This window comes from Oncorhynchus masou, chromosome 24, assembly GCF_036934945.1.
Source record: "Oncorhynchus masou masou isolate Uvic2021 chromosome 24, UVic_Omas_1.1, whole genome shotgun sequence".
NCBI classification, from domain to species: domain Eukaryota; kingdom Metazoa; phylum Chordata; class Actinopteri; order Salmoniformes; family Salmonidae; genus Oncorhynchus; species Oncorhynchus masou.
Genome location: NC_088235.1, coordinates 59,535,774 through 59,560,909, shown reverse-complemented (window position 1 = coordinate 59,560,909; position 25,136 = coordinate 59,535,774). Strand labels below are relative to the sequence as shown.

The 25,136-nt window shown below is 41.3% G+C and overlaps 1 protein-coding gene across 1 annotated transcript in view; it reads right to left on the bottom strand.

Annotated features, from left to right (window-relative positions):
- Positions 1–25,136, bottom strand: part of LOC135512408 (tight junction-associated protein 1-like) — a 131,664-nt gene that overhangs the window by 64,956 nt on the left and 41,572 nt on the right. The window contains exon 2 of the mRNA XM_064934413.1: positions 1,211–1,321. The gene's annotated coding sequence lies outside the window, so the exon portion shown is untranslated. The remainder of the gene's footprint in view (positions 1–1,210; positions 1,322–25,136) is intronic.

The window sequence follows — 25,136 nt, the reverse complement described above, 5'->3', positions numbered from 1 at the left end:
AGACAGTCAAGGCAGCAGCCATATAGAGATGAGATGACTTGGAACAAAACAAAACATAATATACACACCTGAAATATCTTATTAAAATAATGTTAATAAATTATGGCTAAGTGTTAAAGCAGTAATGGGCAGTCAACGACATTAATGGGACTTGTACATTTTTATTCTGTTTTACAACATTCAACCCACATAATGCATAGTGCATTTTACATATATATATATTTTTCTTTAAATCAACATCGAAAACCATATTTAAAAAAATAAAAAATACCAAACAGACCTCAAAAAGCACTAATTGCTCAGCACTAGTCACCTGAATTGGTCTAATGAAAAAGCAGCTACATCTAAATCGAGCCTAGTGAGGGTCGTTTGCAAAAACCCAAATGAACAAATGTTTCCACTGAGGTGAGGGTAGTGCTCTATTATTAACAAGCACCTGGACTGGGCAATGGTGTGCTCTACATGGCCGTGTTCAGTGTTGTTTGGGCGAAGCTTGAATAATTTAACGGAGGAAGAGATGGCTACGGTTCATATAACTGAGCCCATGGAAAAAGAAAAAAAAAAGAATACATTTTTTTTCTTCCTAGGACGTCACGTATGGGAGAGAGAATAATAACCCAAGTCATTACGTGCCACTGAGGGCTCTTGACTTGGTGTAACCTGGGTGGCTGACTTTCATTCTCCACCATTATAATGAGGCTGGAGCTACTGTACTAACGCAACAACGAAAGACCAAACATTTACAAAAGAAGTGGCTCTTCGGTCTCATTTACATTAAGTAAACAGAAAACCATTACATAATCCTCTTGTATGAATAAATATACCGGTTTAAACCGGTTCTATTTCAAACCTATGAGTGAAAAGCATTCTTCCCTGTGGAAACCAAAGGAGAACATCCAAACAGCAGGAGGTTCACAGTGTGCCACACTAAACTTAACTTAAAAGCAATTCACAAAACAGTAACACCACAATGTGCAGAAGGGAAATTAATGTGTATTTTAGCCGTATAATTGGAGTGATTTTGTGCATATTTCATACAGAAAGATAGAAAAACCAAGGACAGGGAGTAATGAATGGAAAGCATACTTTGTGTGTGTGTGTGTGTGTCTGTGAGGAGGTAGAGAGAGCAAGCAAGAGGGGGAGAGAGTGAGAAACGGGGAGAGAACGAAAGCAGGATTATAGAGAGAATCGCGTATGAAAAGTCCCTCACCTTTAAGAGTATATGCTGTGTGCTCCAGACTCATCGCCCTGAGTGTGTCCGCTCTTCGTTTCCTCTTCGTCCTCTCTCTCTTGGCATGTGAACCTCTTGGCTACTGATAACCTGAAACAAAAGAAGGTGGATGGAAAAACACAGCCGTGTTAGTACCTCTGGGCTGTCAATCTCCCGACTCTTCGGATACGGTAACAAGCCAGACGAAGCTGGGGCTCAAGGGACAGTGTGTGCGAAGCAAGCCTCATAGGGAGTCTGTTTCATTCTCTGTCCTTTACATTCACTCCTACACAGTCTGACTGACTGACTGCTGCCACACACTAGCTAGCTTCCTCTTCTACTCAATGATCATGAGGATTCTATTGAGAAAAATATATAATTTTAGACAGCCACTGTGCCTTCTCAAAGTGACTCACTGTGCTCTATTTGTCAGAATCCGACACGAAAGGAGAAGGCCTTGATAATACATTTAGTCTTGATAACACATTTTTTGCTTGGATGGGGAACTTTGTCTGGAAGTGTTGGATTCTGGGTTAAATTTGGTATATTGCTTTACTAGAGACTGGTTTTTACGTCAGAAGTGAATGGTTATCTGTAGGGGGCCAGATGTCTTTGGAATATGCTGGGTGGACGGGAGGAAGTCACAGGATTGCTGTAGGGATATGGTTGGACATCTTTGGATTAGGCAAATGAGGGGGTTGAGGTCAGGTCAGATCCCCTTAACCTCTTGAACCTCTGGGGGCAGTATTTCATTTTTGGATGAAAAACGTTCCCGTTTTAAACAAGATATTTTGTCATGAAAAGATGCTCGACTATGCATATAATTGACAGCTTTGGAAAGAAAACACTCCGACGTTTCCAAAACTGCAAAGATATTGTCTGTGAGTGCCCCAGAAATAATGTTACAGGCGAAACCAAGATTAAATTTCATACAGAAAGTGAGCCAGATTTTGGAGGCGCTGTGTTCCAATGTCTCCTTATATGGCTGTGAATGCGCAAGGAATGAGCCTACACTTTCTGTCGTTTCCCCAAGGTGTTTGCAGCATTGTGACGTATTTGTAGGCATATCATTGGAAAATTGACCATAAGAGACTACATTTACCAGGTGTCCGCTCGGTGTCCTCCGTCGAAACTATTGCGTAATCTCCAGGTGCATGCACGTTTCCATTTAGTTCAGAAGAGAAAGTCAACTGCCCCGAATGATTTATCATCGAAAGATATGTGAAAAACACCTTGAGGATTGATTCGAAACAACGTTTGCCATGTTTCTGTTGATATTACGGAGTAAATTTGAAAAAAAGTTTGCGTTGTAATGACTGAATTTAGCCAAACGTGATGAACAAAACGGAGCGATTTCTATCTGACTGCTATCTAACTGAGAGTCTCCTCATTGAAAACATCCGAAGTTCTTCTAAGGTAAATTATTTTATTTGAATGCTTTTCTTGTTTTTGTGAAAATGTTGCCTGCTGAATGCTAGGCTTAATGCTATGCTAGCTATCAATACTCTTATGCTTGTGTAGCTATGGTTGAAAAGCATTTTTTGAAAATCTGAGATGACAGTGTTGTTAACAAAAGGCTAAGCTTGTGAGCCAATATATTTATTTCATTTCATTTGCGATTTTCATGAATAGTTAACGTTGCGTTATGGTAATGAGCGAGGCTATAATTACGCTCCCGGATATGGGATTGCTCGTCGAAACAGGTTAAGGGAGAAATGAGGGTTTATTACTCTATTACTTCGTCTTCCTGTCGAACCATAATAGATGTAAGGATTGGAGAGAAGGAGGAGTACCTAATAAGAGTATATATATACTTGTTGCGGTGGAAACATGTTTTGTCTGATGCAGCTGTATTGATCCTCTTGGAAGAATAAAATTGTTTAAGCTTTCATAACGTCCGTAGACGTTTTTACTCTGAGAATTAGAACCAAAACACTTGGCGCTGCAAGCAGGGTTCACCACGATTTGTAGTCAAACCAGAGAGTCCAGATCAGTGGAGCTGGCAACAAACAAGGAAGGCACAGTTCCTACACCTGTTTCCACTGATTTTGACATCTTGGGGAGATGAGAATCGTAGGCTGAACAATTATAGGATACGGACCTAGAGAGCCTGAGTTTATTCGCTAGGCCTATTGTGTAATGACAAGTCATAAATATCTGGTGCAGGGTAGGTTCTATAAGGACAGGTCCCGAATGAAGGTTTTCCACTGCGGGATCTAGGTAAAAATCAGGAGTAGCATAGGTTTCATAAGGATAGGCCCCGAGTGGAGGTTTTCCTCTGCGAGATCCAGGAGTGACAATACGGTGTAGGGCAGGTTCCGTATTAGGATATACCCCCACTAGGGACCTTCCCCTCAGATCTGTAGAAAGGACAAAAGTCCCAGCTGCAGTGAGTTTTTGTAAGACGAGAGTTCTAGAAGCTAGTGAGTAAAACAAAAACAAAGGAAAAATAAGATATTCAAACACCGAGTTAGGAGTATTAGCAGTAGCAATAAAGAGAGGTTGGTTAGATGCCCTGTTGGGTAGAGAACCATGACAGATTATGTGGAAACAGGAAGACAAGTGTGAATAATTTTGGTAATGTGGGGTATCAAAAACAGTGATATTTGAGGCACAATACTGGAATAAGACATTAAGTAATCCGTATTCTCCAGTAATACATTTGCAGACGCTATTGTATGGAATACAAGGTCTATCTAATACAAGGTGTTAAGTACCGTGACCAATTAATTATTATCCGTGGAAGTGGGTAGCGCTACCTTGGAAAATAGTTAATAGAAGGTGTGTATTATAGACGGGAGTGAAGAAATCTAAAACACCCTAGACACAGTTTGGAAATAATAACTATTCATATGGCGTCAGACGGCCCCGATTCTCCAAGCAGAGCTAGAGGATTTTAATAAAGCAATGGAGTAGCTGAAATAAGCGCACAAGCATTCTACCACTTCGGCTCGAATATGGGGAATTAATTGAGGTACTTAGCGACAAAAAGACTGGGTGTGTGAGTACATTGATAGAATTTGTACTTTGGCTTTTGATGGCAGGTTTGAAACCTGCGATCAAAACGACAATTGTGGGGGGATGAGGATAAAATAGAGCAAGATGTTTGAGTGGAATATAAATCCGCTCACTTCGCAAGACGTGCGAGGGGTTAATACAGCCACAGTGAAAGTCACTAATAGTGGTTTCAATGGCCAAGGTAAGACAAAGAAACGTAGCAACAGAACAAAGCGTAAGGAGATAATCTCACATCTAAAACAGGGAGCATCGGACATTGGAAGAATGAGTGTATGGTGATACTGAAACCTGCTGTACTCGAAGGAAATTCCGCTAAACAAGCTTTTGCATCTTTTTCAAAAGAGCAACAACAAATCCTTTTGAGAGTAGCAGGAGCGGAAAAGTCACATATCGGTGTATAGCTTCGGTTCGATCGAGAGCGGCTCAGAGATTACAGTTTCTAGTTGAAGGAACACATATGAGATCACGTCTTACCCAACTGTTCAATAGAGGCCAGGGATCAAATATCACGGATTCCTTAGGATGAGAAATTGGCTAAAATTGGCACAGGAAAACATATTTTGAGTTGAAGAATCTAGGCCAAATGCCAGGGGAATGTATTCTAGAGGTAACAAAATTTAAATAATCTGGCTTTTTTGGGGATATAATGACACATCTTGTGTAGTTTTATTCTGATATAGATTGAGAATGTACGAAAGGGTGGAGGGGTAATGAGGAATTAGCAAAGGGGTTACTAAACCTAAAATTAACTTAATTTTTTTTGTATGTATGGAAATTATGTGGATATATTGAAGCAACATCACAAGACATCAGTCAGGAAGTTAAAACTTGGTCGCAAATGGGTCTTCCATATGGACAATGACACCAAGCATACTTCCAAGATTGTTGTCCTTAATCCATTTTGCAACAAAGACAAGGTATTGGAGTGGCCATCACAAAGCCCTGACCTCAATCCCATAGAAAATGTGTGGGCAGAACTGACAATGTGTGTGCGAGCAAGGAGGCCCACAAACCTGACTCAGTTACACCAGCTCTGTCAGGAGGAATGGGCCAAAATTCACCCAACTTATTGCGGGAAGCTTGTGGAAGGCTACCCAAAATGTTTGACCCAAGTTTAAAAAATTGAAAGGCAATGCTACCAAATACAAATTGAGTGTATGCAAATGTCTGACCCACTGGGAATGTGAAGAAATAAAACTGAAATAAATCACTCTACTATTATTCTGACATTTCACATTCTTAAAATAAAAGTGGTGGTCCTAACTGACCGAAGACAGGGAATTTTTACTTGGAATAAATTTCAGGAATTGTGAAAAAAATGAGTTTAAATGTATTTGGCTAAGGTGTATGTAAACTGCTGACTTCAACTGTAGGTACTCTGACAAATCAGGGCTAACTTACTTAACGGTCTATACCAATCACAGAGAGTCATTGAGAGGTAAAGACAACGCAATGGGGGGAAAAAAGGCTCTCCGGGGTTAAAATACGAGCTAATGCGGGTTGGAGAAGGTTCATAGTACACCTTGTACACCTTGGTTGAAGTGGAGATTAAAATCAATACTGGGGCCCACATGTAACCAATTGAAGTCTTAGAAAATCCATTTTCAGCACTGCAGTGCATTGGGATATAATAGGCTTCAGCATGTTTTTCATTGGGATTAATGGGCATGTTTGGGCAAGCTGCACAACTTTGTGGAGGCTGTAAAGTTCACCTCATCTCCAAACTGTCTTTCAGAATCATTTAAATGGTTCAGAGAGACAATGCAAAACACCAGTCATCAGTTAGGCCTAACACATACTGAAACTGGGATAAGAATAACAGCACCAGGTGGAACGTCACCCTAAATGTCAGCAGCTTTCTTCTGACTGCAAGACACAGTGCTCTGTTCACCTTAGGCCTACATGGTTAAAGCATAGCTCATCATATAAAAGTGAGCGGGGTGTGAATCAAATTGTACAGTGTTATGCATGTGGGGGAAGAGGCAAGGAAATCTGCAAATCCTTTTAAGTACCAACAAGACACCACAAGAGATAACAAAAATAATTTCAGTCATATTGGATGTAATTTCTGAAAAGGAGTAGAGTTCTCATTCTCAGTCGGAACCCGGCGGTCTATGCCTCAAATTCTGAGAATTGATTCGGGCAGGGCAGGTTTTGGGCTTGCTGCGCTGTGTAATTTTCTTTTTTTTTTAAGAAAGGACCTGCATGTCTTTCACACCTTTTACTACTGCTTTCTCGCAGCAACTAACAGTGCCAAGATTCAAAATTTGTCTGGGCCAGAGAAATGTGACCATGATGAAAAAAATCTTCTGATTGAAACTTTTGAAATTGCGATATGAATAGGTTGGAGTGCACACGAGAGAATGATGATCCACGAGACCACGACAGATCGCACATCTCGGAATCAAAGAGAAGACCATCATTTCAATGGCATCTGCTAACGCCAATACATCCTAATAAAATACATCCTATGACTGCCCTGCAAATGTGCCTTGCTGGACCTTCTAAACTATCAAAAGACGACCCTTAATTGATCCAAAGGTTTTCCTAAATCAGGCATACGCTTGTAGTTATTTCAGAATAAAACATGCATTTAAAAACAAGGAGCTTTTGTTTAATTATTCAAATGGTGGTTTGGCAGAAAATATAGTTATTTATTGCTTAATTACTCAAGGCTCCCTTTGTTCTCCTAATTCATTTTCAAAATAAATGTTTTGATTGTATTTAAAAGGCATGAATGAATAGTATGCTGTGTAATGACATGAATGAATGAGTAATGTTAAAGAGGTGTTCTGGAACTTCGGCGACTACATAAGTATTTTTTTAAACCTTTTGCTTTGGGCTGGATGTGTCAATGTGTAGTTCATACATTATTAATCTATGAGCAGAATTACTGTCTGACCTCAATTAGCCACAAAATACCTAGTTTGAAAGCGACTAATGTCTGGAAGCTGTGTGGTGCCATTTTGGGGACTGCAAGCTTGGCTCACATGGGCTAGCCCCCTAGTAATTAAGAGTTCCAGCCAATGAGCTTCAGCCCCTCGTCATTTGAGTGACAGCTAGCAAGATGCACATGAACAAGTTGCACAATGAAAGAAGGCTGGCCCAGGCATGCCCAGCATTATCCAATAAGGTTGCAGGGCGGGCCCAACGGCTCAGTGACACAGCAGAGAGGGAGAGAGGGCAATGACGTACTGCCCATATCTGGAAATACTGTATTAGTGCACATATTTTACTTCCTGGATAGCTCCCATGTGTACACTCGCAAAGGCCGCCAGTCCCCTCATTATGCGTTCATTGACTTGAACGGGGATGCCCATTCTATTAATTTTATTTCAATTCCAGCACATGCAGTGAAGAGAAAATGTGTAAATTACACACACACACACACACACACACACACGTTTTTGCTATTCTAATGTTTATTTTGGGGACTGCCGTCATTTGGATGGCCAATTACAGTCATCCAAAATTCCATGACCGTCATAGCCCTAGTGGCAGCAGCACGGGGACCCGTTTTGTCGAGGGATACTTTAAAAACTATGAAGTATGCAAATATTCCAGACATACAGAACAGGACGCACTCCCCACAGCTTGATGATGGAAAGGTTATATACGGCTACTTACTATAGCCTATAGGCCGACGCGAGTCAAGAGCAAAATAATACACTTGATTCAGTCTACATTATTGCATGCTAAATGTTTCTGATCAGTGATTAAACTAATAAATGAGCTACCACCTCCACTTATTTGGCCAACCAGAGTTCCATTATCCAAATATACAGACAGATTCACTGAAACAAAATCACATTGATTGATTAATCAGACAAGTCACAGGCTGTTAGTCGGAAGTTGGACAGGCTACCACGCGAGTGAAGAGCAACATCTACTTGTTAAGCTACATAACATGCTAGCAAAATGCTCTGATCAGTACTTATGAGCAAACTAGAATAAAGATGATCATGAGCACTCCAATGTTTCCCCTAAATTAATTGAGCAGAAGCAGGCCGCCGCTGCTAAATCGTTGCCGCCACATATAATAAAATATATACACACACACACGTATTTAGGGGCGGCAGGTAGCCTAGTGGTTAGAGAGTTGGACTAGAAACCGAAAGTTAAATAAAGTTTATTATACACACACATATACAGTTGAAGTCGGAAGTTTACACACAGCTTAGCCAAACACATTTAAACTCCGTTTTCACAATTCCTGACATTTAATCCTAGTAAAAATTACCTGTTTCCGGTCAGTTAGGATCACCACTTTATTTTAAGTGCGTTGAGGTAATAAATTCAACAAATTAACTTTTACCAAGGCACACCTGTTAATTAAAATGCATTCCAGGTGACTACCTCATAACACTGGTTTAGTGAATGCCAAGAGTGTGCAAAGCTGTCATCAAGGAAATGGGTGGCTACTTTGAAGAATCCAAAATATATTTTGATTTGTTTAACACTTTTTTTGGCGACGACATGATTCCATGTGTGTTATTTCATAGTGTTGAAGTCTACGCTAATTATTCGTCAATGTAGAAAATAGAAAAATAAAGAAAAACCCTTGAATGAGTGGGTGTCCAAACGTTTGACTGGTACTGTATATTTGTAGCGAGCAGTGGCATGAAGGAGAGCCACGAGTGCACAGCCACCGCTATCTCCTAATCATCTCCCTACATTGCTGGGGCACGCATCAGTTCTATATTTCAGATGGTGTCAACATATTACATGTTCATGCATTTTTTTTTTTTTTTAAGTCACCAGAAGTGACCTTGTCACAGTCGTTCTACAAAATAAATCTCCTGGAGTGCATGCCCGGACCTCCACAGCAAAGTGGATTTAGTTAATCCATGTTGCTTTATTGGAGACATGGAGGGGAATTGTAAATATCATACATGTGATGGATCAATCTGCATCGAAATGGATAAATCTGCATTTAAAAAAAAATCAGTTTAGTAATGAACCATTTCTTTCTAACTGCTTTTTGGGAGACTGCAGAGAGAAGACAGGAGATCATTAAAATGGGGCCCATCAGCGAGAGCTGCCATGGGACTGTTCTTCCTGAATGCACCATATTGTCTCACCTGACCTCGGCCCTATGATCCCTTCCCACAATCCCGCTCTGCCTATGCTAAACCGTGTGACGTGTAATCCCATCATCTCTAATTCTGTGCTTCATAGAACATCACAGACTCAGAGATGGACAGACAGGCCTGGACAGAGACAGTGGACACACCTCTGAGGTGTGACTGTGACAGTCTTCGAAGGGAAAATGACTACCCCCTCTCAATGAAGCCACGAAAGTTAAAGGGCGACCACGGTACTGCAGCCATTGTTTGCTGAAAACCAGATCCCTCATTGGTGAATGGAAAAATGACAATCTTAGTGGTCAATCAGTTGAAATAAAAAATGCTTTCTTAGACAATCATGGTACCAATAATTGGTTTATAATACAACAGATGACCTTGAACTGATTTTTATTTATTGCAAACAGAAGAAGTTAATTTAGTCACTAATCGCAGCCTGCACTACCCCGGTTGGCCTTCAACTGGAGTTCATCAATGAGGGCAGCACTGAGCGAGCCTGCAACGTCACTTCCTGGAGTAGCTCAAACTGATCCATGAGACGCCATCTTAAACAACTTAAATTTGGCTTCAATGTGCTATTGAGTCAACACATAGAAATGTATGTCTCGTCATCAATGGCATATGCAGTCATTGTAGTCTTCCGTACTATAGCGACAACAGTTCCTCGGCCAGGGCCCAGGACATGTTTGACTCATCGGGGAGCTGTCAGCGCGATGTGTGGTAGCCTCCTCACTCTCAGGCCATGGCATCCTGTCTCCCCGCGGAGCATATGGTACCAGGCTTCCGACATGAACCACACAGTGGCCGAGAACTGAGTCACTGGTTGACTGACAGTACATTTCTACACAGCATCATCCTTAGTGCATAGGCTTACTTGCTAGATTAATTTAACTATAATTTTTAATTGTATTTTACCATAATGTATCGTCTCCAATCACCTTGGTATTCATCTTCTGGTCACAACCACCATGCAATCAACCTTTTGTGCATAAAAATTGGATTTTCAACATCTATAATTATCATTCATGGCATTTGGAGGAAATATAAAATGACATACTAAAACACAAATGAGAACAATAAATCAAACACGGTTCCCAGGGAAACTATTACCAAGAGGCTGACGAGTGCGTTTAATTACTGCCATGTTGAGGCTGGTTGAAAGAAACTTTAATACAGTTTTAAGCTTTGAACTACTCCCATAAAGCGGTTATACAATCTAGACTACGGTAATTATTTTCCTTTGACTATTACATTGAAGCTCAACTTTCTCATGATAAGACTTGACTAACAATGCCCAAGAGCTAAGCAACCTGTTAGCTTAACCAAAAGCCTATTCACAATACGGGTGAATGCATATGCAATAGGAGCATTGAGTTATTGAGTTTGATTTAGATGGCGCTACAGATGACAAACAATATGTTCCCCTTCCATGTGGCACTGAGTTTAAATTGTACTGATCAACAACATTTTCTTAAAAGTAGCTTATTTTATAAAAGTGCGAGCTCTCTTTAACCAGTAATGACGTCATTTACGATCCAAGAGGTGTGCTGCCTGTCGGAGCCCTCAGTTCGCTGAGGCGATAAATCTTTGGCTGAGGGAGAGACGTGAGGGTGAACGATTAAATGAAAGAAACGTTTTTGATGGAAATCAGCTTCGAAATCATAACCATAATGCAAAAAAATTTCACATCACAAACAAAGTACTGGGGTGGTGAATGTGTTAGTATCGGCTGTAAGGTAGCCAGGAAACTTGGCCTACAAAAGCTGGAAACCAACGGTATCTTCTTGCATTATGAAGTTATTCTAGCCTGTATGGAAATTATTTTGCAAACCGTAATGAACAGTTTCAACATGCAGTGTCTCCTAATTCAAATGTGTTAACTTCTGTGCAGCCTGAGTGTGGAGCTAAACATGATGCAGCCCAGACTCCCAGTAAAGGCTTGCAATGAGTGTGTGGAGCAGGCACGGAACACTGGCTGCTCTGATACAGACTTGATCCGTGAGACATTTGACAGAAGTACCGAACGTGACAAAAATGTTAGTACCAAACCATTTTTCATGTTCTAGTATCAAAAAAGTACCGTGCAACAAGCTAATGAATAAAAACACACACCCACAACCAGTCAAAAGTTTTAGAACGCCTACACATTCAAGGGTTTTAATTTATTTGTACTATTTTCTACATTGTAGAATGTAGATAGGCTGAAAAAGGAAAATATTTGGCATGGGCTCTCAGATCCTCAAAAAGTTATACAGTTGCACCATTGGGAGCATCTTGACTGGCTGCATCACCGCTTGTTATGGCAACTGCTTGGCATCTGACTGCAAGGCGCTACAGAGGGTAGTGCGTACTGCCCAGTACATCACTGGGGCCAAGCTTCCTGCCATCCAGGACCTCTATACCAGGAGCTGACAGAGGAAGGCCCTACAAATTGTTAAATACTCCAGCCATCCAAGTCATAGACTGTTCCATCAGCTACCGCATGGCAAGTGGTACCGATGCGCCAAGTCTGGAACCAACAGGACCCTGAACAGCTTTTATCCCCAAGCTATAATACTGTTAAATAGTTAGTTAAATATACTGAAGAAAGGCCTCCCGAGTGGCGCAGTGGTCTCAGGCACTGCACCGCAGTGCTAGCTGTGCCACTAGAGATCCTGGTTTGTGTCCAGGCTCTGTCACAGCTGGCCGTGATCGGGAGACCCATGGGGCGGTGCACAATTTGCCCAGCGTTGTCCGTGTCAGCGTGTTTCCTCCGACACATTGTTGCGGCTGGCTTCCAGGTCGGAGGACGCGCGGCTCTCGACCTTCGCCTCTCGAGTCGATACAGGAGTTGCAGCACTGAGACAAGTCTAACTACTAATTGGATACCACGGAATTGGGGAGGAAAAGGGCAAAACACACACAAAAAAAATTGTAAACATGCAAAAGAAATGAGTTACCATTCATATTTGGAAGTCGGTCAATTGAAATAAATTCATTAGGCCCTAATAGAAGGATTTCACATGATTGGGAATACAAATACCTTAAAAAAAAGGTAGGGGCGTGGATGAGAAAACCAGTCAGTATCTGGTGTGACCACCATTTGCCATGCAGCACAACATCTCCTTCGCATAAAGTTGATCATGCTGAAACATGAGGTAAATGCGGAGGACAAATGACATGACAATGGGCCTCAGGATCTCGTCACGGCATGAGATGCAATTGTGTTTGTTGTCCGAAGCTTATGCCTTCCCATACCACAACCCCACCGCCACCATGGGGCAGCAAACCGCTCGCGCACATGACACCATACACGTGGTCTGCGGTTGTGAGGCTGGTTGGACGTACTGCCAAATTCTCTAAAACGACATTGGAGGCAGTTTATGGTAGAGAAATTAACATTCAATTCTCTGGCAACAGCTCTGGTGGACAATTCTGCAGTAAGCATGCCAATTGCACGCTCCCTCAACTTGAGACATCTGTAGCATTGTGTTTTGTAACAAAACTACAGCCTTTTGTCCCAGCACAAGGTGCACCTGTGTAACGATCATGCTGTTTAATCAGTTTCTTGATATGCCACACCTGTCAGGTGGATGGATCTTGGCAAAGGAGAAATGAGCAACAGAGAAATGCTCAGGGATGTAAACAAATTTGTGCAAAAAATTAGAGTGAAATAAGCTTTTTCTGGGATCTTTAATTTCAGCTCATGAAATATGGGACCAACACTTTACATGTTGCATTTATATTTTTGTTCAGTGTAGCTAACCAATAGTTACCAGGACTATCTGCATTGACCCTTTTTACACTAACTCTTGACTCATCACATATGCTGCTGCTTATTATCCATCCTGTTGCCGAGTCACTTTATCCCTTCCTATATGTACTTTCTACCTCAATTACCTCGTACTCCTGCGCATCGACTCTGTACTGGTACCCGTGTATATAGCAAAGCTATTGTTACTCATTTTGTATTTTTCAACCATTTCTTTTTTTCTCTGCATTGTTGGGAAGGGCCTGTAAGCATTTTCACTGTTAGACTACACCTGTTGTTTACGAATCATGTGACAACTTTGATTTGACAAACTGAACAGCCAAACCATTGCTTAAGATTTTACCATGAACTCATTTTCACAATCATTCCTCCTCAATTATTCAAGACTAATGCAGGAAGAGTGTACAAAGAATACATGTCCCACACAGCAGAACATATGTCAATGTACAGTTAATTTTAGGCTTGATAGAAATTAGGCAATGATACATGAGGGATTTTGCTCATATGAACACTTTACGTTTCAATATTCTGCTCAGGAGCCCACAGATCTAGTCATCTGATCACAATTAGTGAGAAGGTTAGCATTTCTACTCCATTGCGTTTTTAACGGCCAGCAGAATCGTAAAAGCTACCACTCCAAAATGGACATTTTAACAGGTCTATCAACTCAAAGCTGCATCTGTGAAGCTCAGGCACTGGCTCTTCCATCCAGTGAAAGTACCATCCTTTATTCATGATTAGAAGCTGGGCCATTTCTAAACGTAATACAAAGTTAAGACACTCCCTAATTACTTTAGCTACAGCAATTGTACCATTCCACAGACTCCTTGCGGGGGTCCAAGGCCTGGTTAGGTGACTGGCTCTATGTGGTTTGGCCAGAAAGGCCAGGTGATTTATCCCCTCCTGGATAACCTGATGCTCAGGCCCAGTACGTCTCATTCCTTCTCAGAGATTGAATTTCAGACATATTTTCAAAATGCCCGATTTTCATCCCTACAAAAACGATCATGATCTGAAAGAAGACCACTGTTTAAGCATAAAGCCAGCATTTGGCTCAGGTCTGGCTGCCTCTGAATCCTAAAGACCCCTCTGCTTTGGTCTGCTGCTGTTTCCATACCTCATTATTTTGAATACGAATGTGGAATTCCTCACACCTGTAGAGAATAGGAAGCTCTCACAAATGATGAGCAACACTTGACTTTGGTATTAACATGAATCACATATATAACTTCTGAATCAGACAGCTAAATTATTCACAATCCTTATATTAAAAAAGGTCCATGAGGGTCTTAGTCAGAACCCGAGGAAAGGCAGACGTCACTGATTAAATTTACATTTTCTATCTTCTGGAACTAGAGATTTGATATGCAAGAGTTCCATTTCCATCCAAGTATAGTGCTCAATCTCCAATTCTCCACAACTCAAATAGACACACCCAAATAGACACACTAAAGAAAGTATAGAATGGCACAGCAGTTGAGTACTAAACTGCATGGAAGAAAAAAAATATATATCCCCCCCCACACACACTAAGTGTCCATTAAGAGTTTAGGTTAAGTTCACAAAGGCGGGGACAGTAGTCACGGGGATGCCGATTAGCTTACACAGCAGCCTCAAGTGGCACGGCGTCACACAGTGCAATTTTCAAAAGCAGTACTGAAGTGATGTTCATGCATGGTAATTCGGCTCTCAAGTTTGACAGCTAATAAAAGAGAGCAGTCTTAATTAAATCAGTAACAACCTCTGTTCATCCCTCTGCTCCCGTCTCCTCTGGGCAAAGACAGAAAATTCGAACAGAGCCCTCGTCTCTAGGGACAGCCACTATGGGCATCGTATATATATATATATTTTTAACCCCCTTTATCTCCCCAATTTTGATCTTGTCTCATTGCTGCAATTCCCCAATGGGCTCGGGAGGTGAAAGTCGAGTCATGCGTCTTCCGAAACATGACCCACCAAAACACACTTCTTAACACCTGCCAGCCGCATCAAGCTCACATGGGGACATTCTACTGTACGCAATTGATAGACTAAGTTATAAAGAAACTTGATTATGCATTTCAAGAAACATGGACGCAACATGTAGTTTGCATACGTTTCCATTTGGAGCAATAAGTTTGCTTCATTGTGATGAGTTTAGGACCTTTGGGGATGGTATAATATCTTTGGCAAAATTGGCAGATAGCTCTACCTGCTGTATCGGCTCTGGGTTGTTTGTGGTATAAGATGTTTGGCAATACACTTCAAATACTTCATTCTGATCCAGACCTATAATATTGGGCTCTGGAGGAGAAGTCAGGCATTACAGTGAGCAGAAAATAAAAAAAGGCTCACAGGCATGCGAGATGGCTTTAGTCTGAGATTAGCAAGTATTCACATTCTCATTTCAGTGCGCTCTATACTGCGGCTCAGCTCTGCCTTCTCTTTACCTGCAGCCAAGTACCAAAGCAGAGCCTTGAAAGAAAGTGAGTGCAGAGCTATACAGGCTCAAACACTGGAAGGAAACCACGGAGATGGAAAGGGAAAAACGCATGCTTCTCACACAACCACTGAAATGGACCAAATCAATTCCTGCAGCAGTGAGCAGCGAGCCGAAACCGGAACGCTTCAGTCTTCTGACTTAAAAGGCGATTCTTCGGAAGCTTGCGCCATTTGTGTCGAGACTTGGCATCTGGAGGACACTTGACTCAGTGGTCATGGGCAGCACAGACAAGCAGACAAAGCAGTTAAAACACACACAGAGACAGCTTGTTACTATCTACTGTTAACCGCCTGTTATTCTGATGTAACTAGGGTTTCCTCCAGTATTGTCATCCAAAGGGGGTTATTCTCCATCACCGACCTTTGAATTAAATGCTGCTAACTGCTAACCAAAGAATATATGCTAGTGGTCTTGCATAGGCTGATAGAGGAAAATACTGCAAAAATAAAATGTCAGAGACGAGGGCTGTGGCAGTCACAAAATTTCAAATGGTGATTGTCAAGCAAATAACTGTCGGTCTCACAGTAATTGACGGTTAATTAACAATTAGCATCTCCTGGCTGCCACACAGCCTACATGCCACTGATGCAGACCATTGGAACATCTACATTTTAAAAAGTCTAATAAATCCATGTAATATAGCCTACACCTTCACAATAAATCCATTATTTATTGTAGACCGTTTTAGACTTCTATTTTAGAAGAACAGAATAGCATACTCTGTTGTCCTTATGTTAATTCCTGATCTGGCTATGCCATATGGCTATTGGCTACACTAGTTCATTTAGCAGACAAGATTCACTTAGAATTCTGTGGCATTAATCTATAGTATGAAGAATACAATTGAACAAAGCTGAATAAAATAGAGGATATTTTCTCTGAACAATTAGAGGGAGTGTGCACGTGCGGCTATTCTGTATTGAGCAGTTAACAAAGAAATAGGTACTCGTACTTGCTTAATTTAGAGTTAATGGAACTTTAGATTTTCTAAAAACATTGGGCTATATGTTTTGATTTTTAATACATTCTAAGGCTGAATAATGCAACTAATGATGATTTGAAAAAAGTCAAATGAAAAGGCATGAGTCCTGCTTCGTTTTTTTGCACAGGCTGTACACGCTTCTTCAGTCTCTCATTCACAATTGGAGAAGCACTTGTTAATGAATCAAATTTCCCGACGGCATCCCCTTTGTGGCCTTAACGCACCCTAAAAAGAATCCATGCCTGCTCCGAAGCACCTCTCATCTCACACGGCTCTCCCATCACGTGATCGGGTCTTTCTCACAGGCAACAAGTGAAGACAGACATCGGGGATGCAACTGATCGCATCCTTATGCAATTCCAAGGTGCAAATTGAAGATGCTCCCGAGTGGCTCAGCGGTCTAAAACACTGCATCTCAGTACTAGAGGCATCACTACAGACCCTGGTTTGATTCCAGGCTGTATTACAACCAGCCGTGATTTGGAGTCCCATAGGGCGGCGCACAATTGGCCCAGCGTCGTCCGGGTTGGGGTTTGGCTGTCATTGCAAAAATGAATTTGTTCTTAACTGATTTGCCTAGTTAAATAAAAGGTTAAATAAATTTTAAAAAAATGGAAGAACCTGTCCACATTTACTTTGTCAGCCAACAAGATGAGAAGGCCTAAAAAACAGCAAAAGCCTATGTCAAGCTTCTATCCCCATAGTACAAAAGTTGACCTATTCTATGCGAGAAATAAATATACCAAACAATCTGGGACAGTTGTAGATCCCAAATGAATACAACCACTAGCATCAAAACATTTTTATGCAATGAGGGTGACGCAACAGTTCCGAAAGTTTAGCTTAAAATGGCAATAAACTATTAGGCTATATATTCACATAAGCGCAGCAATGCGCACATGGCAGTAGGACACCATTATCAAAAGTGACCTGAAATGTAATAATGCATGTAATGCTTTTACTATAAAAGGTGTATTTAAAGGTGAATATTATCTTCCCAAACTTGAAACTACTGCCTATGGCTGGGCATCATTCACAGTGACAGGCTAATATTGTCACCCAAATGGTTCTTGATTTAATCTGGTCTTTACATATACTAAATACTAAATAATATACAGTACCAAAAGTTTGGACACACCTACTCATTCAAGGGTCTTTATTTTTTTTTTTACAATTTTCTACATTGTAGAATAATAGTGAAGACATCAAAACTATGAAAAAACACATATGGAATCACGTAGTAACCAAAAAAAAGTGTTTGCCTTGATGACAGCTTTGCACACTCTTGGCATTCTCTCAACCAGCCTCACCTGGAATGCTTTTCCAATAATCTTGAAGGAGTTCCCACATATACTTAGAACTTGTTGGCTGCTTTTCCGTCACTTTGTGGTCCAACTCATGCCAAGCCATCTCAATTGGGTTGAGGTAGGGCCATTGTGGAGGCCAGGTCATCTGACGCAGCACTCCATCACTCTTCTTCTTGGTCAAATAGCCCTTACACAGCCTGGAGGTGTGTTGGGTCATTGTTCAGTTGAAAAACAATTGACAGTCCCACTAAGCGCAAACCAGATGGGATGGCGTATTACTGCAGAATGCTGTGGTAGCCATGCTGGTTAAGTGTGCTTTGAATTCTAAATAAATCACCAGAGTGAGTGTCACCAGAAAGCAGCCCACACCATCACACCTCCTTCATGCCTCGCGGTGGTAACTACACGTGGACAAAATCTCAAATTTAGACTCATCCAGAACAAAAGGACAAATTTCGACCAGTCTAATGTCCATTGCTCGTGTTTCTTGGTCCAAGCAAGTCTCGTCTTCTTATTGGTGTAGTGGTTTCTTTGCAGCAATTCACAGTCTCTTCTGATCAGTTGATGTTGAGAAGCATCTGTTACTTTAACTCTGAAGCATTTATTTGAGCTGCAATTTCTGAGACTAGTAACTCTAATGAACTTATCCTCTGCAGCAGAGATAACTCTGGGTCTTCATTTCCTGTGGCGGTCCTCATGAGAGCCAGTTCATCATAACACTCGGTTTTTGCAACTGCACTTGAAGAAACTTTCAAAGTTCTTGAAATTTTCCAGATTGACAGACCTTCATATCTTAAAGTAATGATGGACTGTCGTTTCTCTTTGCCTATTTGAGCTGTTCTTGCCATAATATGGACTTGTTCTTTTACCAAAATAGGGCTATCTTCTGTATACCACCACTACCTTGTCACTGATTGGCTCAAACAAATTATGTAAAGAAATTCCACAAATTAACCTTTGACAAGGCACACCTGTTAACTTCATGCGATGAGCAATCCCGTATCCGGGATCCTATTTATAGCCTCAAGCTCATTAGCATAACGCAACGTTAACTATTCATGAAAATCGCAAATGAAATGAAATATATTTGTTCTCAAGCTTAGACTTTTGTTAACAACACTGTCATCTCAGATTTTCAAAATATGCTATTGAACTATAGCTAAACAAGCATTTGTGTAAGAGTATTGATAGCTAGCATAGCTATAAGCCTAGAATTCAGCCAGCAACATTTTCACAAAAACAAGAAAAGCATTCAAATAAAATCATTTACCTTTGAAGAACTTCAGATGTTTTCAATGAGGAGACTCAGATAGCAAATGCTCAGTTTTTCAAAAAATATTATTTGTGTAGGACAAATTGCTCCGTTTTGTTCACGTTTGGCTACGAAAAAAAACCTGTATCCAGTTATAGCCTCAAGCTCATTAGCATAACGCAACGTTAACTATTCATAAAAATCGCAAATGAAATGAAATAAATATGCTAGCTCTCAACCTTAGCCTTTTCTTAACAACACTCATCATCTCAGATTTTCAAAATATGCTTTTCAACCATAGCAAAACAAGCATTTGTGTAAGAGTATTGATAGCTAGCATAGCATAGCATTTAGTGGGCAACATTTTCACAAAAACCAGAAAAGCATTCAAATAAAATCATTTACCTTTCAAGAACTTCGGATGTTTTCAATGAGGAGACTCTCAGATAGCAAATGTTCAGTTTTTCCTGAAAGATGCTTTGTGTAGGAGAAATCGCGCCTTTTGTACATCACGTTTTGCTACCAAAAAAAAAAAAAATTCAGTCACCAAAACGCCAAACTTTTTTCCAAATTAACTCCATAATATCGACTGAAACATGGCAAACGTTGTTTAGAATCAATCCTCAAGGTGTTTTTCACATATCTCTTCATTGATATATCGTTCGTGGAAGTCTGCTTTCTCCTCTCAATCACATAGAAAAATACTTGCAGCTGAAGTTTGCGCACCAATTTCGATGCAGGACACCGGGCGGACACCTGGTAAATGTGGTCTCTTATGGTCAATCTTCCAATGATATGCCTACAAATACGTCACAATGCTGCAGACACCTTGGGGAAACGGCAGAAATTGTAGGCTCATTCCTGGCGCATTCACAGCCATATAAGGAGACATTGGAAAACAGCGCTTCAAAAATGTTGCTCATTTCCTGTTTGAAGTTTTATCTTGGTTTCGCCTGTAGCATCAGTTCTGTGGCACTCACAGATAATATCTTTGCAGTTTTGGAAACGTCAGAGTGTTTTCTTTCCAAAGCTGTCAATTCTATGCATAGTCAAGCATCTTTTCGTGACAAAATATCTTGTTTAAAACGGGAATGTTTTTTTATCCAAAAATGAAATACTGCCCCTAGAGTTCCAAGAGGTTAATTGAAATGAAGTCCAGGTGACTACTCCATGAAGCTGGTTAAACGAATGCCAAGAGTGTGCAAAGCTGTCATCAAGGCAAAGGGTGGCAACTTCAAAGAATCTCAAATATATTTTGATTTGTTTAACACTTTTTTGGTTACTACATGATTCCATGTGTGTTATTTATTTGTCTTCACTATTATTGTACAATGCAGAAAATAGTCAAAAAGAAAAACCCTTGAACGAGTAGGTGTGTCCAAATTTGACTGGTACTGTACAGTATGTGTGAAATTCGTTTTGATTTAGAATGGATCAGAGGACGATTCTCCTGTGATTCCTTTTCATGTCAGCCAGGTATGCTATACTCCTGTTGTACAGAGAAGCAATGTGCTTAATATTTGCTTAATATTAGGAAAGTAGAAAAATAAATATAGTCGGCCTCCTTTTATATCTGTTTTCTCGTGCATATTGTATAGCCTATAGAAATGTTGAGCAACATGAGCTCATGGGCTCTGATGAAGTGTTTGATTAGATTTTCAATTACATTGATGTCAGAGTTAGAGGGACAATAGAGTGCTGAATACCAGGCAGTCTGCAAGTTTGGTAGGCTACTAATGACCATCAGAAGCATCATAGCTTGGAGAAGCCTAATTACCGTGACTTAGTGGTCACGTGAAATTCGACTGCCATCATGACTCGTGACCTCCGTTGTGGTGGTAAGACAAAAAATATATGAAATGCTTTAGTCTGTTTTTATAGCACTGAGACAGCACTCTTGAAGGTGGTAAATTACATCAGACCAAGGCTCTGCGTCTGTCCTCGTGTGCCTAGACTCTGAGTATGACAAATTAATTGTATGTTTCTGACAAATCAATTGTAAGTTTTGCAGTTCCTCGAGGTCCCATTTTAGGACCACTATTGTTTTCACTATAAATTCTACCTCTTGGTGATGACATTGTGTTTCCGAATGACAACTTGCACTGCTATGCGGACGACACACTCAGCTGTACATTTCGACGAAACATGGTGAATCCCCAAAATTGCCTACCCTGGAAGCCTGTGCTTCAGACATAAGGAAGTGGATGGCAGCAAATGTTTTACTAATAAACTCGGACAAAACAGAGATGCTAGTTCTAGATCCCAAAAAACAAAAGGATCGGCTGTTGGATCTGACAATTAATCTGATTGGTTGTACAGTCGTCTCAAATAAAACTGAAGAACCTCGGCGTTACTCTGGACCCTGATCTCTCTTTTGACAAACATATCAAGACTGTTTCAAGGACAGCTCCCCCCCCCCATCATCGTAACTTTGCAAAAAGCAGAACAACTTTTGATGCAGAAAGGCTATTCCATGCTTTTGTCACTCGATTAGCCTACTGCAATACTATACTCTCTGCCTACCCGGATAAAGCACTAAATGAACTTCAGTTAGTGCTAAACACATCTGCTAGAATCCTGACTAGAACCCAAAACATGCATCATATTACTCCTGTGCTAGCCTCTCTACATTGGCTTCCTGAAAGGCTAGAGTTGGTTAAGGTTTTACTGCTAACCTACAAAGCATTACATGGGCTTGATCCTACCTCTCTCCCCGATTTGTACATACTGCTGTACATACCTACACGTACGCTACGGTCACAAGATGCAGGCCTCATTGTCACTAGAATTTCTAAGCAAACAGCTGGAGGCAGGGCTTTCTCCTATAGAGCAACATTTTTCTGGAATAATCTGCCTATCCATGTGAGAGACGCAGACGCAGTCTTGACCTTTTAAGTCTTTATTGAAGACTCATCTCTTCAGTAGGTCCTATGATTGAGTGTCGTCTGGCCCAGTGGTGCGAAGGTGAATGGCAAGGCACTGAAGCGACAAACCTCCCTGGCCGGCTCCCCCTTCACCACTGGAATTAGCTGCCTCTGACTATTATGGGGGCTAAGTCACTGGCTTACTCGTGCTCTTCCATGCTCTCCCTAGGTGGGGTGCGTCACTTGAGTGGGTTGCGTCACAGACGTGATTTTGTCCGGTTTTACACCTCCTCGGGCTCGTACGGTGGAGGATATCTTCGTGGGCTATACTCAGCCTCGTCTTAGGGTAATAAGTTGGTGATCTGTTGGTATCCCTCTAGTGGTGTGGGGGCTGTGCTTTCGCAAAGTGGGTAGGGTTATATCCTGCCTGGTTGGCCCTGTCCAGGGGTAATGTCGGACGGGGCCACAGTGTCTCCCAACCCCTCCTGTCTCAGCCTCCAGTATCTTATGCTGCAATAGTGTATGTGCCGAGGGGCTAGGGTCAGTCGGTTATGCCTGGTGTAATTCTCATGTCTTATCTGGTGTCCTGTGTGAATTTAAGTATTCGCCCTCCAATTCCCTCTGTCCCTCCCCTCCCGGGGGACCTGAGCCCTAGGATCATGACTCAGGACTCCTGGGCCTGATGACTCCTGGCTGTCCCCTGTCCACCTGATCGTGCTGCTGCTCCAGTTTCAACTGTTCTGCCTGCGGCTAGGAAACCCAGACCTGTTATCTTGTCCTGGACCTGCTGTTTCCGACTTGCTGTCTCGACCTCTGAAAGCTTGGCTATGAAAAGCCAACTGAGGTACTGAGATGTTGCACCCTCTACTACCACTGATTATTATTATATGACGCTTCTGGTCATCTATGAACGTCTGAACAAGAGTAATCTGGCCTTAAACGGCCATGTATTCTTATAATCTTCACCCGGGAAAGCCAGAACAGGACTGGCCACCCCTCAGAGCCTGGTTTCTCTAGGTTTCTTCCTAGGTTCCTGCCTTCCTAGCTACTGTGCTTCTACATATGTATTGCTTGCTGTTTGGGGTTTTAGGCTGGGCTTCTGTATAGCACTTTGTGACATCTGCTGATGTAAAAAAAGGCTTTATAAATAAACGTGATTGATAATACGGTCATCGCACCAGCTCTATCCTAGACACCAGCTCCGGCCTGGTGTGCAATCCATCACCAGCCCGAAGTGCCCTGCCATTACGATGGAAATAATATAAAAGTACATAAATGTCAAAGTAAAAAGGTTTCTATAATTAATAAAAACCTCCCTCGTCATTGCATGTGAGGGCCAACAGTGAGACCATAATATAAAAGGTTGGAGAAAAATACATACATACAGGCATACATTATAAAATGGGCATTTGAGTGTAGCCTAATACCATGTCTGTCACTCAATCGCTCAACACAGTATCAACATTTGGGGTGCAGGGTAGCCTAGTGGTTAGAGCGTTGGACTAGTAATCGAAAGATTGCCAGTTTGAATCCCCGAGCTGACAAGGTACAAAATCGGTCATTCTGCCCCTGAACAAGACCGTTAACCCACTGTTCTTAGGCCGTCATTGACAATAAGAATTTGTTCTTAACTTAGATAAATAAAGATAAAGATCAAATAATAATACCAGTCTGTCCAGATGTTAAACATACTACACAAAGAGAATTGGAAATAAACACAAAAAATAAACAACGGCTATCAGAGCCTGGTGAACATGCTAGTCTGTAAAGAGAGAGGGAAAAAAACTAATAGCATGGAATAGTACATTTATTTACAGGGCAATTGCAGCAACCAGCCCAGAGCAACCCTTCTGCTGGAATGCAGTGGGGGAGAAAAGGAGAAGGCTGTATCACTTTTTAGAAAGGCAGTGGAGGTAAGCTGATCTACCTGAGCAATGTTATCCAAAGCCCCAGGACATGATAGTGACTCCCATCCAGGCGTGAACTCATGTTTCTCTTTCATTACCCGACACTGAAAGAGCAAACAAACACTGCCTACCTGTACTGGCTCATGCCGTTAATCAGAAAATTGTGTGAAAATAGGCACACAGCACCATTTTATAACTACACAGCACACACACACACACACACACACACACACTGCTTTAAGCCCAATTAGGCTTACAGTATGTTGAGTATTTTACTTCTCTCCCACTCTTTCCCTCTTCCACTGTCTTGTCCTTTCTCGTGCCGCTCTTAAATCTTTAGTGGAAACAGGAGCTTCACAGTGACTGCTCTAAGTAAGGGCGGTATTTTGATCAAGACATTCAGATGTTACAACAGCTGTTACAACAAATTTGTATTTGTTTTAGAATTAGAGGAGTAACATTAGGCAGTCTAGCCTATAGCTCAGTGTTTGAGGAGAGAGAGCCAGAGGAAGCAGCACCTTATTTCATTAAAATAAAAATATATATATATTTATATATGCAGCAGACCACACCTGTCATATGTGACCCGTTTCAGGAAACTAGGTGTATGTCGCGATTCACTACTCAAACATGTGAACTTTCATGTACCTTAATAACAAACTTGTATGCCATCTATAAATATGAATAAAATTGTTAAATTACGAGCCTAGTTGGTTAAGCCACAGAAAAAGTGGGCAACCTTCCCCCTGCCCATGTTTGGCTGAGATGTGGGCTAGACATGCCGAGAGATGAGTTTGGATTGGTCTGCCATATAGCACGCTTCTGTCTATTTGAACTGGTCAGTATGTGTAGAGTAATCCTGTCTAACGCAGATTTTTTTTTTTATGTATTGCGTATTAACTTAAGACGCAAGTAGCCATATCAATAGAACATCACTGCAACAACTGTTTCAGAGCACTCTCGTCTGAGTGTACCATAGTGCAGAGTAATGGATTTACGAACGCTCAACACTGGTTGAATATGGTGTCAGTAAACGTCGGCATAAAAGTGTAAATAAATTGTTGCCAGGAGCACAGTTAGTCACCAACACTCTGGATAACATGAAAACAGCCTTTCCAGCTCTGCTAGGGTGAGTAAAATGGTCAGCGTTTGGGTGGGTGCTATAGCTTCAGATAATTCTTATGGAATTGCACACGGTCAGTATGAACCAGAGTGACTTCAAACAAAACGGGTCAAACAAAACGGAAACGACAGGACGTCTTATTTAATGAAAGAGGTT